The following is a 16,315-nucleotide window of genomic DNA, read 5'->3' on the forward strand; positions in this document are numbered from 1 at the left end:
TGCCTTCCTCTGTCCTCAACCAGCCCTCACATTTTGAGGGTTTCTCTGTGTTGTAGAGCCCATGGCTGTGCATTGTTCCAGTTAGTCATCATGACACTTCTGAGAGCTTGGAATTGTCCCCTCCACTTACAGTTGAACAAAGTGAGGGTTGGAGATATGGAGCCACTTGCAAGACACCTGGAAATTCGAGTCAGATCTCCAGGTTCTGGTAGTGGTGTCCTGGGCTGCAGAGCCAGTTTACGAAGCGATCACCCCATCCACCTCTCTGCTGTGGTGTGGTCGTAGCAGAAAGAGCTTGGCATCTGGGGTCCCATGGACCTGGGTTCCAATCCCAGCTCTGCCACTTACAAGTCATGCTGTGCTGGGCAAATTGCACCAACTCCTGGTCCTCTCTTTCCCTGTCCAATGGGGATGGGTGGAGCTGGCAGGTCACAGCTGCTAAGGCTAGGAGCTTTTTTTTTAAAGATTTTATTTATTTATTTTTAGAGAGAGAAGGGAGGGAGATGGGGGGAGAGAGGGAGGGAGAGAGAGAGAGAGAGGGAGGGAGAGTGAGAGAGAGAGACACACACACACACACATCAATGTGCGGTTGCTGGGGGTCATGGCCTGCAACCCAGGCATGTGCCCTGACTGGGAATCGAACCTGTGACACTTTGGTTCGCAGCCCATGCTCAATCCACTGAGCTACACCAGCCAGGGCTCGGCTAGGAGCTTTATAATGCAAGCCCGGGCGTCTCCCTAAGCAGCTATGGGACCTGGCACAGGCTGTGTCACCTCCCTGGGGCTCCATGCCCCCATCCTTAGAGAATGTTTAGGACTGACACCCGCCTCTGTGGATTGCTGCAAGGATTACTCGAGCTAGCTTTTAGCACATGCCTGGCACACGAGCCAGTACTCAATAAATACCTTCAATGAAAAAACTTCATTATATTTCATGGGCTCTGAGATGCTATCAGAATGGTGAGAGGTACCCTGAATTCAGAAGATGCTATACTGTGCAGCAACAGTGTGCTCGGAATCAAAACCCCCCCCCCCACAACCCCGCGTGTGATGCCTGCTCCATGTGACACATACGCGAGGCATCTTTTATGCATTTCCCCACTGGATCCTGACGATATTCCTAAAAGGTGGGGCTAATTCTTCCCATTACACAGGTGAGAACACTGAGGCTCAGGGTGGAAAAGTCACTTCCTCTAAGTTACACAGTTTGTAAGGAGTGAAGCTGGAATCTACTCAGGTTTGTCAATTTAAAGCCCAATTCTACCCAATTTAAAACCTAGATGGGAAAATCCCAGGTGTGATCCTGTTATGCCAACCACAGAATTCTGGTCATGTGTGTAGGATGAAAAATGGAGGAAAATGAATAATAATAATGTTATCAATAATAATGTCTACCATGCATTGGGTGCCTCTCATGTGCCGGGCAGTGGGTTAAGGGATCTACATTTAATCCTGGCAACAGCTCTCTATTGTAATCCCCATTTTATAGATGAGCAAACCGGGGCTCGGCGTGGCGAAGCAACTTACCCTAGGTCACACGGCTGGGGAATGGGGAAGCTTACTGGCTCCAGAGTTGACTTCTTAACTTTTAACCTGAAATTGGAAGCTGCTCACCTTGGTTGCAGCGAGCTTAGCTGGAAGGAACCTCTCGACCCTCCCTGGGGCCCCCTACCTTCCCGGGCTGCAAGCTGGGAGTCCATTAGGTTTTCCCTCACTTCTCTGTGACTAGTCTGTCTTCCGCCCTTCTCCTTGTCTGTCGGAGCCAGGGCTGGGGCGGCAGGCCCAGAGGAGAGAGTGTACGGCGGTATGCAGATCGCCCCATTAAAATTTCATGCGGATTCAAAAATTCAGTGTTGACTCCAGTGACGCAAATAGGTATGAAAATTCCGAGGAAGGCACACTCATTGTTACCGAAATCAAATGGTTGAACGGCCACTAATGAGGCAGACAAGCAGCCTTGCTCACCCTCTGAGGATTGGGGGAGACGGGAGGAGCGATTGTGCTACATTATTCATACCCTCTTGTTTGAGCTTCAAATCTCAAGGAGGCTCTGGAAGGGGAAGGGAGAGAGGGCAGAGGCGGCAGAGGGGGGTGGCGGGAAGACGGCCCCACTCTGTCAGTGGCAGTCGGCCGGGTGACTAATTGACAACCAGGCACAGAGCCCCTTCCCCCAGGGTGCCCCTCTCTTCCAGCTCTCATTCTTAGCTCCGGCCCACGAGCACCTGCCACGGGACCCAGACTTCCTCCATCAGTGACTGTGCGTGTGACTGTGAGATGCGGAGGGGAGGGGGGCCTGGTGTCTGGTTCTGGCTCTGTGTGAGCCCGGGCAGGCGGCTGCACCTCTCTGAGCCTCAGTTTCCTCCCCTGTAAAACAGGGAAGCCACTGGGGAGTTCTTCCATGTACTCTGGGGGGAGGCAGCATTTCTGAGGTTGAGATGCCAAAACGCAGTGCTTCCCAGATCTGAACGTGCATAGGGATCCTGGAGGATCCTGTTGGAATGTGGTCTCTGATTCAGTAAGTGGAAGGGCGCGGGGACTGAGCTTCTGCATTTCCAACCAGCTTCTTGGTGAGGTAGATGCTGCTGGTTTGGGAACCATCCTTTGAGCCGGGAGCCAGGTCATAATAACAGAGTGGTACTTGGCAGGGACAATCCTATCCTCTGATCTGAAGCCCCTCTGAGCGTTAGCTCCCATTTGTACAACGCAATGCTTATCCTTGAACTTTAGTTTAATTGGTTGAGTCCAGGCACCTGTAGTTTTATCTCCCACCCCCTTTGTTCTTACACGCAGTCAGATTGTTGCAGTTGTTATTAATACTCCTCTATGGTTTATTGCCCGCATATTTCCAGGTCATTTTGCGAGACCCCTTCTCTCTCAGTTCCCCTTCAGCATCCAACGCCACCATCAACTAGATGCTCAGATGCACACCTTTCTCCCTTTTCATTGATCAAAACTTTTTGCCTAAAAAGAGCCTAAAGAAGCAATCATTTGCTCTCTGAGTGGGGATAGATGTCGCACCCCAGGGCACTGAACTCTCCCCAGGGCCAGCACCTCCTTCCAGGTGGTTCTCAGGATGCACGTGGGGCCCATTCTCTGGGGAGGGAGTAAGTGTAAGTCGAGGGCCACCTGGGCAGCCACTCCTTCTGCGCTTTCTGAGTTTGCCGTCTGATCACGCTGCTGACACGTTGCCTCAAAGTAGGAACCAGACTCCAGAGGAGCCACGAAGGAGAAGCCAGCTTGCCAGGGAATGGACTGAGCTTGGAATGTGCAATCCCACTGCTGACCACGCACCCAGCATAATTAATAAACAGGTTCCTGAGTACTCACTGCACTTTGTAATTATTACTGGGCTATAAAAAGCCCTTCTCCCTCCTGCCAACGTTATCTTAGTAAACGTTATGAGCGCTCATGAGGTTAATGCAGGGCTGTAAATCCGCAGTGGGTCGAACAAGTGAGACTTGAGGAACTGTTCATAAATCTACGGGAATGGCTCCACTTTGTTTACTTAATAAAATATTATTTCATAGAAATGCACAGGGCATTGCAGGGTTTGCACCTGAGTGGGTGTGCGTGTCGGGGGCAGGGGGGAGGTGAGGTCTGTAGAGGACACTGGGTGCGGGCACGCAGGCGGATCACAGGGTCTTGGGAAGTGCCAGGGAACCCGCATGGTCCATTATCACACCAGCCATTCTGAACTCAGTACCCACTCCACGTAGAGACAGCCTGTTCTCTAGGAACTTTTTAATGGGCCTCGTCAATATTTGAAAGGGTGCTGCAAAGCCCAGGACATGTGTAACGCTGTTTGCACAACATGAATACCTCCCCGAGACAATCTTCTGGGATTTGTCAGGGGCGTGCTGCCCATGTTGGGCTGATAAATCAACAAGAAGTCAGGCTTCCTTATACCATGTGGAATGAAATGCTAAAAGCGTGGGCACTAGAGTAACCAGACGAGGCTTCTTACACCAGAGTCACCACTTGCCAGGAAGATGGCCTTGGGGATCACCTCTCTGGCCTCGGTTTCCTTCTCCGCACCAGGGAGGTCATAATCTGGGCACTAGGAAGTGCAGACACGAGATGCAGTGGGACGAGACTGGAGGCCCAAGATGGCTTTCTCTGCTCTCTCATTCACCTGCAAGTCTGCAGCTTTGCAGTAACTCTGAGCTACCTTGTTTAATTACCTTTGGCTGAAGGTCATCTACAGGACTCCCATTCTTTTGTTTTTAATTGACTGGGCCCCAACCTGGAAATAAAAGGCAGTGGGATGGGATCAATGGAAATAGCAGAGATGCTGCAGAACCTGGAAGGGGCATTCCTGACTGATGGGGATTCGCATCCCTGAGTCCCTGTGCTGGGTGTGAAGTCACTCACTGAAGCAGTCAGGCAGTAGGATGTAGCAGTGAGGACCACAGGGTTGGGAGACCTGGGTTCAAGTCCTGACTCTATCACTTAACTATATGAGGGATGTCTATATTCAAGTACTTTAACCCTTGGATTCCTGTGAAATGATCATAGCATCTCTTGCTCAGAGCATTATATGAGCTAACGTAGATAAACAGTATCTATAGACTTGGCATGGTGTACAAGCTCAATAAATAGTAGATAGGTAACTAGTGGAGGAAACAAGAGAGAGGCGGAAATGAGCATGGCCCACCTCTTTGAGTATTCCCAGGACTGTTCCAGGCTTAAAACTGAAAAGTCTATGTCCTGGGAACTCCATTCATCTGAGAAAATCTGGATGGTTGTTGCCCTAGAAGGAATGGATAAGTCAATATTTGAAGCTCTCTAAACTCTGGGTTTAATTTGGCCACAGCTATTGATGCTTTAATAACAGCTGGCTGATTGTGGAGGCTTCATCTTAAAGACACTAATATCCCAAGGCTAATTGCTGAGCGTTTGATTAACCCAGGGGCTCTCATTACAATCACCTGAGGAGCTTTCCAAACACACCAATGACAGGGCCTCCCCCCCAGATGAGGGTTCCTCACCACTATTGACATATTGGGCTGGACAGTTCTTTGTGGTGGGGGCTGTGGTGTGCCTTGTGGGATGTTGAGCATCATCCCTGGCCTTTACCCCGAAGATGCCAGTAGCAATGTCCCAGACTTGTGACAATCAAAATTGTCTACTGAGTGAGTGTGTATGTGGGGGCGGGTACAGAATCACTCTTGGTGGAAAACCATTGTCCAATTCGAGAATCTGGGTGTTGGGTGAAACCGAGATTGGGTATTCTGTGTTAAGGCCCCTGCCCCTAGCTGACTGGAGCATTAGGCCAGGGCCAAGGTTACTGTGAGTGTGGGTGGATGCTGATATCCAAGGGGAACTTTGGAAGGGGCTGGAGTTGACTTGAAGTTTGGCCTGATGTGACCGTGGGGGAGAATTGATAGGCAAAGACCTCATGTAATAAAAGAGGCGCTGAATTCCTACCCCTAAATATGTCCCTCTTCCCACCTGCCACAGAGCCCAACCTCACCACTACACACGAGTTCCTTTAGGAAGTTTCCTGTTTGTGTTCTTTAAGATACTTTATGACTTCTTCATGGTGGAGGCTGTGCGGGTCCTCAAAATACTTGTTTTTGTTTTGTTTTTTTAAAAGTTTAAAAAATATATTGTATTGATTATGCTGTTATGGTTGTTCCATTTTTTCTCCCTTTATTCCCCTCAGCCCTGTACCTCTCCTTCCACCATCACTACCCACTTTAGTTCATGTCCATGGGTTACACATGGAAGTTCTTTGGCTTCTCCATTTACCATATTATTCTCAACCTCCCCCTGTCTATTTTGTACCTACCACTTATGCTTCTTATTCCCTGCCTCCCCCTCCCCGCTGACAACCCTCCATGTGATCTCTATTTTTGTGAATCTGTTCTGGTTCTAGTGTTTATTTAGTTTGTTTTTCTTTTTTTTAGGTTCGGTTGTTGATAGCTGTGAGTTTGTTGTCATTTTATTGTTCATAGTTTTGATCTTTTTTTCTTAGATAAGTCCCTTTAACATTTTGTATAAGAGCTTGCTAATGATGAACTCCTTTAACTTGACTTTATCTGGGAGGCACTTTATCTGCCCTTCCATTCTAAATGATAGCTTTGCTGGATAGAGTAATCTTGGATGTAGGTCCTTGCCTTTCATAACTTCTTTCCAGCCCCTTCTTGCCTGTAAAGTTTCTTTGGAGAAATCAGCTGACAATCTTATGGGAACTCCATTTTAGGTAACTGTCTCCTTTTCTCTTGCTGCTTTTAAGATTCTCTCCTCTTTAATCTTGGGTAATGTAATTATGACATACCTTGGTGTGTGCTTCCTTAGGTCCAACTTCTTTGGGACTCTCTGAGCTTCCTGAACTTCCTGGAAGTCTATTTCCTTTGCCAGATTAGGGAAGTTCTCCTTCATTATGTTTTCAGTTGCTTGCTCTTCTTCTTCTGGCACCCATATGATTCGGACATTGGAACATTTAAAGTTGTCACAGAGGTTCCTAAGCCTCTCTTCATGTTTTTGAATTCTTGTTTCTTCATTCTGTTCTGGTTGAATGCTTATTTCTTCCTTCTGCTCCAAACCATTGATTTGAGTCTTGGTTTTCTTCCCTTCACTGTTGGTTCCCTGTACATTTTCCTTTGTTTTGCTTTTCATAGTCTTCACTTTTTCCTCTGTTTTGTGACCATACTCCACCATTTCTGTGAGCATCATGATTATCGGTGTTTTGGAGTCTGCATTTGATAGGTTGGCTGTCTCTTCATCAGTTAGTTGTACTTTTTCTGGAGCTTTGATCTGTTCTTTCATTTGAGACATATGTTTTTGCCTCCACATGTCTGTAAGGGGTGGGGCCTTAGGCATTCACCAGGGTAGGGCAACCCATGTCACTGCGTGTGGCGTGGCACTGTGTGTGGAGGAGGGGTTCTGGAGGGAACAAGGCTGCTTGCTCCACTTTTGGCTGGCTTTCAGTCACTTCCCCCCGCTACCCACAAGCAAATTGGGCCCTTCCGGTGCTGATTCCTGGATGGGTGGGTTTGTATACATTCTAGGACCCTGTAGGTCTCTCCAACAAACTCTCCTGTGTGGCTGGGAGTTTCTCCTGCTGCCTCAATTTCTACAGGTTTTTTCAGGCAGAGGTTTTGAGGTTTATATCCTGGTGTTGAAAGGGTTTCAACCCTTTCTGTGAGTTCTGTGATCTGTCTCACTCCCAAGTTGTTCCCTTCAGTTTATCTGCACACAAATGTGGGAGTTCCCCTTTGCCAGCTGCCACCTTGCCCAGTCCTCCAGTCACTGCCTTGCTGGGAGTCCTCTCCACCCTGGCTACCTGCCTCTGTTCCTCCCACCCATCTGGATGAATGCTTCTTCTTTAACTCCCTGGTTGTCATACTTCCATACAGTTTGATTTTCTAGCAGTTCTGGTTATTTTTAAAAAATTTGTTGTTGTCCTTCTTTTGGTTGTGCGAGGAGGCAATGTGTGTCTACCTATACCTCTATCTTGGCCTGAAATCTCCTCAAAATATTTTGACATGCTAAATCACTTGATCCTTGCGACTCTCTGGAGGTAGTATAGATTTATTTGCACACATTATAGAAGATGATTTCCAGAGAGGTTAAGCAATTTTCTCAAGGCCACATAGCTGGTTGGCAGCATGGCTCAATGCAAAACTCAGGACAAGTCACCTACTTCTAGTGACTGGTTCACTCTGTCTTTTCTTTTTCTTTGTCACTCAGCGGCCAGGTGCTAGCTAGGTGCAGTGGGGATGGAAGTGGTAAAGGTAAGATTCTCTGTTCCACCTTCTCCAGGAAGAAATCATTCATTGAGTGCTTCCTATCTGCTAAGCCATGTAATTACGTGATCTCCTTGAGTCATGCAGCATCTCTAAAGATCAATGGCTATGATCCCCTCTTGAGGGAACAAGAAACCTGAGGTAAGAAGGGAATCCATTTCTCTAAAGAGAGGAAGTGATTTGCCTAAAGTCATGCATCTTGTAGAAAGTGGAGGTGTCAGGACTCACAACCAGGCTGGTGGGACTGCATTCTACATAGAGCAATTGACCATCAGAATGGAATATTTTATGTTTAAGTTTTCAGTTTGCAGTGTTCCAATTCTGAGAATTACTTAACTCAGCTCTAAGTGGAAGTGGTGAGCACGTAAGTGTCTCCTTGGCATTCCAATTACTTAAAACATCAGACTAATCAAAGTTTTCTTTCTTCTTTTAGATGAAATGTGGACAGGCTGGAAGAAAACCAGAAAATGAGGGGTAGCAGACATATTCATCTTCGACTCAGAAGTGTTCTGTCCAGCTGTGCTGTGATTGGCTCTCACCTCACAGGAAACATCTTCAGGTCTTAGAGCAGAGACCGGAAGTGACTCCTAGTGACACCAGTGTTTCTCACCTTTCCCTCAAGGTAGTCACGGTGTAACTGTGAAAAACGATGACAGGGATCCTAATAGTGCAAATTGAGAGTGAGTTTTTTTGACTACCAGGAGAGGAAACAATTTAAGGCTGGTTTCCTAAGAGGAATCCATCATTTTGATTTTAACTGTGGTGGTTAAATAACATTCACTCTAATTTTAGAAACATTCTGAGACAGAAATAGGTTGTACGTGTCTTTGTCAGGCAGTAGGGAACTTACATTTTCTGAGTCCAGAATGGATTCTGGCTAAAAATAATTACAATCAAAGAAAGTTGGTATTTTTTTTAAGAACTACACCAGAAAGTTCTAGCATAACAACAGTGATTTCTAACCCAAATGGAACTGTATATTGCTTGAAATATCTTTGTTGATAACCACTGACCTCACAAGTGAGAGAGGAGGGAAAGGTGGGATTAAAGGGAATCACAGCTCACTTGCATCACAGAGGAGACTTGGAAGATAAGATGGAATTCATTAGTCACAGAAAGCAGGACAGTCCAGGAGGGAGGAATAGCACATGCAAAGCCATGAGGACATGAGGCACCGGCTGTACTGGGAGTCGGCAAATTTCGGTGGTGGGAGCAGGGAGTATATGGGATGGGGAGGTCGAGATGAGCTGGTTGGGGAGGGTTTGGGCATTCTTACCTGCTGTCTGCTTTGCCTTTGATACACAACAGGAGCAGAGTTTTGCCCCCAACCCCCATCCCACTTCTGATTGTTGGTGTGGATGCCTGGCTTCACGATCTCCATCATCACTGACCTTCATCGAGGACAGGAAACTCATTTCCACCTACCTGTGGACCTGTGACTGTATTCGGTTACATGGCAAAGGAGAATGAAGATTGCATATGGAGTTAAGTCTGCAAATCCACTGACTTGAAAATGAAGAGCTAACTCTGGATCATGTGAATGGGCCCAATGTAACCACAAAAGTCTCCAAAAGTAGAAGAGAGAGAACTAGAAGGATGGTAGCTTGAGAACTGGATTTGAAGATAGAGGAAGGAGTTGGTGAGCCAAGGCAACCTCTGGAAGGTATAAAAGGCAAGAAAACTAATTTTCCCTTGGAGTCTGCAGGTGAAATGCATCCTGACTCACACCTTCATTTTAGCCCAGTGAGATGCTTTTGGCCTCCAGAATTGTAATAAAACAAGCTTCTGTTGTTTTAAGCCACCTGTATGTGGTAATTTGTCACAGCAGCAATAGGAAACCAACCCAAACCCCTACTTCTTCATCTGAAAAATGGGTTTAATAATCATGTCCATTTTGTAGTGTGTTGAAAATTGAGTTAACGTACATTAGCATTTAGCACAGCCCCAGGCCAACAACACATGTTCTTTCTTGTCTGTTAAAGTCACAGGTGGAATGAGTCCCAGGCCTCCTGGGCCAGTCCTCTGGCTGCTCTAACATGGGATTAGAAGAAAGAAACCTAGACTATGGGTCAGGCAGGCCAAGTTCAAGTTGTGGTTCTGCCTCTTACTAATTACAGATGATCTTAGATTTGTTTTCACCTTGATCTGGGTCTCATTTTTCAGTCTGTGTGGTGAGTGTGTGGGGAGATGAGACGTAAGCATTCTGCCAGCTGTGATTAACCCTGTGAGAATCAGTGTGTGGGGAACGGTTTTGTAGCTCAACCTAGGCCCTTGGCGTGGTTTTCTGTAAATGGGCACTGCATATCATTTCCATGTGAAGAGACTTTCTTAGACCTCAAGAGCTGATGGTGGTCACACTGATGCACTTGCTTCTTCATTTAGAGACTTTGACCTGCATTCCCAAGCAGTAGGCTAGGGTCAAGGGAGCATCCAGAGGTCACAGGCCAAGTTGACTTGTCTGTTGATGTCTAGTCCATGTCCTTGGGCACATGAGTTCTTTGCCAAACTCACAAAGCAAGTCAGCAGCTAAATATGTAAATATTGGCTCCCTCAGTCAAGTTTATCCATGAGGCCTCCTGGTGCAGCACAAAGACTTGGGTTTTGCAGCCACACCAAGAAGGATTGAAATGGTGGCTGGGCCACTTGTTTGTGAGCAAATTGCTTAAACTCCATGAACCTTGGTTTGTCCACCTGACAAATGGGGATTACTAATAGGCAATGTTAGGTAACAGCACAGCTGGCCTCATAAAGCCATTATGAGAATCAATATGTTAATTTGAATAGAAAAGTATGATAATTGCTATAACTTGCAGGGAGCATGAGGAAGTGTGGGAAGTATTAACCCTGGCAGTAGGGGGGTGACAATCATAGAAACTTTGTATAGGAGATACCTAGGCTGAAATTTAATGGGGGTAATGAATTCAAGAAGCTTGACACAATACTTGATGTGGATTGTGTGATCAGAAAGAAAAAGGGAGAGAGGAAGAAATTGGGTTGACTCAGCATCCTACTGAGTCTGATTCACCTCAGTCCTGAACCTTGTCTTCTTTCTCCTGCCCCATCACTGCATGCATAGTTGGCCTTGGCCCCTTGCCTTGAATCCTACTGCAGGGGCACTCAGCAGGCATAGACATGACAGGAGAGGGAGAAAGGCAGAGCTGGAAAGAGGGGCTTGAAGAAGATTGATGCTGGCATCGTTGTCATGGCAACAGCAGGATGGGCTAGAGGCCCCACTGCCAGGAGCAGCTCCTCTAGCTCATCACAGACTCCGGAGCCTTTGAGGGGAGGTAAAAGTCTTGGACAGGAGCCCTAATAACACAGGTGGAGCCTCAGGGTAACAATCAGTGAGAGGATGGTCTTCTAGTGGTATCTGTGGATTCAATGGGCTCTTGGAGAAGATGTATCCAGATGTATCCAGATGTATCTGGATCTGTATCCAGATCCAGACCCCCTGAATTGAAAGATGGGGAAACTGAGGATTGAGGAGAGTGGTGAGGACACAGACATCTTGAGCACCTAATATGTACCTGGTACTTTCAGCTAGTTTCTCATTACTTGTCTCTCTTTCCCCTGCTAGACTATGTGATCTGGGAGGACAGGAAGGAGTCTTGAGTAAGGGCCAGGTCTCAGATAGACCTTGGTTCAAATCCTTGCTCCATCACTTACCAGGTGGGTGGAAGTATGTGTTATCTCTCTTCTCTGGCTCTCAGTTTTCTCAACACAAAATGGATAAGGTTTATACTATACAATATTATCTGCCTCATAGAATGGTTGAGATTTTTGAATGACAATCGATATAAAATGCTTCATGTAGTGCTTGGTAATGCATAAATGCTCAATAAATGTCACATGTAATCATATTGCATGGCTATACAGAGAAAAGGAAATTTGCATTTTGCTGGCTAAAAAACTACTGTATTTGTATAGATGCAGGAGTGGTAGGATATAGTTTACTTCTTGAACCATCTGGTTTTGCCCCTTTGCCTGCCTTACATTTGTATTTATATTTTTCTGTCTCTTAGAGAGCAGAACTCTATGGGCTAATGGGAGCACATGGGTCAGTAGTCAGGAGACATAGGTTAATAATAATAATAGTTCTCATCTATTGGGAACTCACAAAATGCCATGCTCCCTGCTGAGTATTTGACATGAATTCTTCGCAATAACTCTGAAAAGTTAGGTGCTTTTATTATTCCCTTTCATAAGACACGAAACTGAGGCTCAGAGAGGTTACATATTTCACCCAAGGTCACACAGCTGGTTAAGTGGCAGAGATGGGACATTAGTCACTAATGGATTTTATTGAGGTCAGAAGTGGCAGAGTACCAGCGCCACTGGCCTTGGTGCTGAAACATTAGTGCCTGGTCGGGCTGAGCTGCTTGTTAGATGTTTTGTTTATCAGCGTGTCCCGCCCTGCCTTCCGTGGACAGGCAAGAGCAGAGTCGGTGGGAAGGGGGCACAGAAGTGGGGGGTGGGGGGAGAGAAAGAGAGAGAGAGAGAGGGAGAGAGAGAATGAGAATCACAGTGTCCTGGAAGGACAAAGCTCCTGAAAGATTGCTAAGGAGAAATGGACTTGGCCTGTTTTGGATAACAAAGTTGCTGGGGAAAGAACATTTTGGGACATTCAATCCTTTCCTTCCTTGCCCCACTAGTGGTCAGTAACCTGCTTTCTATCCCTTCCAAATGGAGCCTCTTGATCCCTGCCTTACAGAGTTGCTTTGGGGATTCAGGGAGAGCACAGTGAAAAACCCAAGCATCGTGGCTGAGGGTGTCCCCTTTATTATTTTCCTGGTATTATCAGCATCCTCTGCCCATATCGCTCTAGTTCAGGCTGTGTACTATTCAGCCAGTTCCTGATCCAGGATGTGGTTTACTGGGTAGAATTTCTGCAGCCTAGCCACCCAAGTTCATTTGTAATGAGGGCTTTCCTTGCCATAAAGCTCCAAGCTGCTCAGAAGAGTTAGGAACCACATTTCCCTGCATTAAAAAGTGCCTGGAGTGAGTGAGGATGGTGTTCCAAAGGCAGCATGTAAATGCCTCTTTCAAGAGAGGAAATTGCTTTGAAGTTACTCTTTCCCTGGCTTTGATAATAATCTGCTTAATGTCTTGTGTCAAACTAATTACAGCATAATTACCTTTTTTAATAACAGGTACTTTTAATTGGTGCAGGGTTAAACAATTCTGTTGTAAAAATCGGTTGTTTTACATTCATGGCCGAGGTTTACAAAGAACTGGGACAACCCGGTCGTATTAAACACTCCATAGAGCTGGGACCAGGCATGAATGAGAATGCCACTGCGTCTCCTCTCTGTGACATTGGACCCCTTTCCTGGCAAAGCTTCACCTGCATACCCATAGAACTTCATATGACAAACTCTTGGAAGAGGAGAATAATGATGCTTAGGGCTACATGTGTTCACCTACATCATCTCACTTCATTCCTATGGGGACACTCTTGAAAGTGTGTGAAGGAAGTCTTGGTATCTCCATTATACAGATGGGAAAACTGAGGCTCAGAGAGGTTAAGCAACTTACTCCAGGTCACAATGTCAAATGACTGAATCCGGCTTTGCCTTCATGCCCCTTGCGTCTAAATGCTGAGTGTTTGAAAGGTGGTGTAATTGAGTGGCGGGGATGGGTCTGGAATCCAAACTATCTAGGCTTGATTCCAGCTCTATAACATAATGACTGTGTAACCAAGGGTAATTCCTTACCCTCTCTGGGCCTCAGTTTCCTCATCTATGAAAGTGAGAGGTAATAATAGTATCTACCTCATGGGACTCATAAGAGTACAAAATCACATAAGCTAAGTGTCTAAGATGGTAGGCACTCATACAATGCTAATTCCTCCTAGGCCCTCTGAGCATTGCTGCAATCCCGTTTTTCTTGTCCCGGCTTCTTTCCTTATAGAACGGAGTACCCCAAGGATGCATTTCCTCATGTCTTGGCTGAAAAAGTGCACACACTCATCTCATTACTGCAGCTTTTTGCATTTCATTAAAAAGCCTGACAGGCCATTTCATAATAATTTATTAGCACAGCATCAATTTTTATTAATTACAATCATTAATTTATCAGTGTTCCTGTCATCTGAAGTTGGGTCAGAAATGAAAGGTGAGAAGTACAGAGAGAAAATGGGGCAAGTGGAAGTTTGGGGGTGCAGGATCCAGTGGGGTGGGGTGAGAGTGGGGGTTGGAGGAGCTGGTAGACCCCGTGGAATGGAGGCACCCTCTTAAATGCAGACCCTGGAGATGGAGAGGCGTCTGGTACAAGAGATCAGAGACTTGGCGATTAGTGGTCCTCCCTGCATTAATGCAGGGACAAAGGAAGTACAGGGATGCCAGGTGGCAGGGCTTCACACACCTCAGGAACAAAATCCCTGAGTTCTGGAAAGCTTCAGTTTCCTCGTTTGTAAGCTCTTACAGTGGTGCCTATATTCCTGGTTTATTGTGAGGATTACATGATCTACCTTAAATAACATGTACAGTAGACATCAGTATACCCAACCCATATCCAGTCTCTACATCAGCTCCCTTAGCATGGTGCCTAGGAGCCCAACAAATGGATGCCCTGATTTTTTTATGGAGGTGACTGTCGTGTCCAGGATTGAGTGGACTCTCTCTTGCGAAGACTGTTGTCTTAAATTACCCCCTCCTTCTTCCTCTCTGATGCCCCTCTTTTTGCTCACACTGGTACTCACCCTAGCTTGCATGCCTCTCCCCATATGGTCTGGCCATTTGTATGTGTTTGCAACTCTGAAAAGTCTATGGTTTGGGTGGTTTTGTAAGTGACAGAAACGGTTGCAGGTTTTTTATCTGGCTCTTCTTGCTCAGCATTATTTTTTGAGGTCTGCTCATGCCGTTGGATGTAAATCTGACCTATTTCCTCTGAAAGTTGCAGAGCATTCTCTAGTTTGCTTCCCGCCATGGAGGGCTCCCCTGGTTCTCAAAGAAAGAAATGCTACAATGCGGTGTCAACAAAACAAAATGCGCTGACTACTCCTGAGCATACTGTCTTGTGGGCCCGAGTGGGAGTTTCTTCAGGCTGTCTCACCAAGGATGGGTGTGCTAAGCTCTTGGGAACCAGCACACCTAGTTCCACTAAGTTTGGCCGGATGGTTCTTGCACAGCTGTGTGTGAGAATTCCTATCTCACCACATTTTTCTTCTTATTAAGACATGATACTATCTTTCTCTTTGACTTTTGCCAGTCAAATGGGGATCATGTGCTACTTTATGGTTATTTTAATGCTTGTGCCACTCATCGCTGAGAATTTTGAATGCATCTTTATAGACTTAATAATTTTCTCTCTTTCTCCGTGGTTTATTGATCAATATATTTTGTTCATTTCACTATTGGATTTTGCAAGTTTTAATTTCTTATTTGTGGATCTCTATGCTTTCTAGATAGCTATTTTTTTTCTTGCAGACATCTTGTTTTACTCCATTAGCCCTGTACTAAGTTTGTTTATAGTGTCCACGGACAGATATTTTAATATTGATGTGGTGAATTACACTGTTTACGAAAACTGTCATAATTTCTAATATTTAGATGTTTTCAAGAATTCCTACTCCCTCCCATTGAAGGTCACAAAAATATACTCCTGTATCTTCTTCTATCTGCTGTCTAGCTTTTGCTTTCTGTGTTTAGGGATTTAATCTATCTGGGCTTTATTTTCGCATACAGTATGAGGTAGACATTTGCCTTGATTTCCCCCCACGGAATGACTCAATTTTAAAATAACATTCATTCAGTGACATCATTTCCCCATAATTTATGTCATCTATCTATTCCATTTATCTCCGAACTCTTCATTTTGCTTTATTCGTAGTTTAAAAAATGCTCTCTTAATACGGTTTTAATCAACAATAAGAGCGAGCACCTCCGCAGGGCCAAGCCTGCACAAGGGCTTGCCCATTACTTCACCTGATCACGTCGTATCGCACATGGGGCAATTAGGCTCCGAGGACGGAAGCTCCACGTTCAAGGACACAGCCAGAAATGAGATTCGTGTCTCCTGACCCCCACCCTCATCAAGCACTCCCGAATATTTGTTCCGTTCCGTGACACCTGAGGGTGTTTGGAAGTGAGTGCCTTTTAGGGGCAAACATATTCCAAGCCTTAATGTTAGATTAAATACCAAATACATTTGAAAAAAAATGACATTTATTATGCTGAGTTGTAAACAGAGAAAAAATGACAATGGAACCCAGTGTAGATCTTACATAAGCGGCACCCGTTTGCTGTAATGACTCTGAGAATGTCAGTGCTAACAAGCACATAATTGGCACCGGGGAGGTAATTTTTGCCACCTTATGCAAAGGGGAAATCGTTCTGCATAATGATTTTACCTAGGAATATTCTTTATTCAACAGGCCTATTTGCATAACCTTCCCAACTTTCTCGAGCTAACACAGAATGCTCTGGAGACATTGCCAAGTTCATTCCAAAAGATGACTTCCTGCCTTTCTCTTCTTCCTCTCCCTCTTCCTCTCCTCCTTGCCCTCCTCTTCCTTCCACTGTTCTTCCACCTTCACCTTCTTCTTCTACTTCCTAGTCCCCCCC

Source organism: Phyllostomus discolor, chromosome 13 (assembly GCF_004126475.2).
Source record: "Phyllostomus discolor isolate MPI-MPIP mPhyDis1 chromosome 13, mPhyDis1.pri.v3, whole genome shotgun sequence".
Lineage (NCBI taxonomy): Eukaryota > Metazoa > Chordata > Mammalia > Chiroptera > Phyllostomidae > Phyllostomus > Phyllostomus discolor.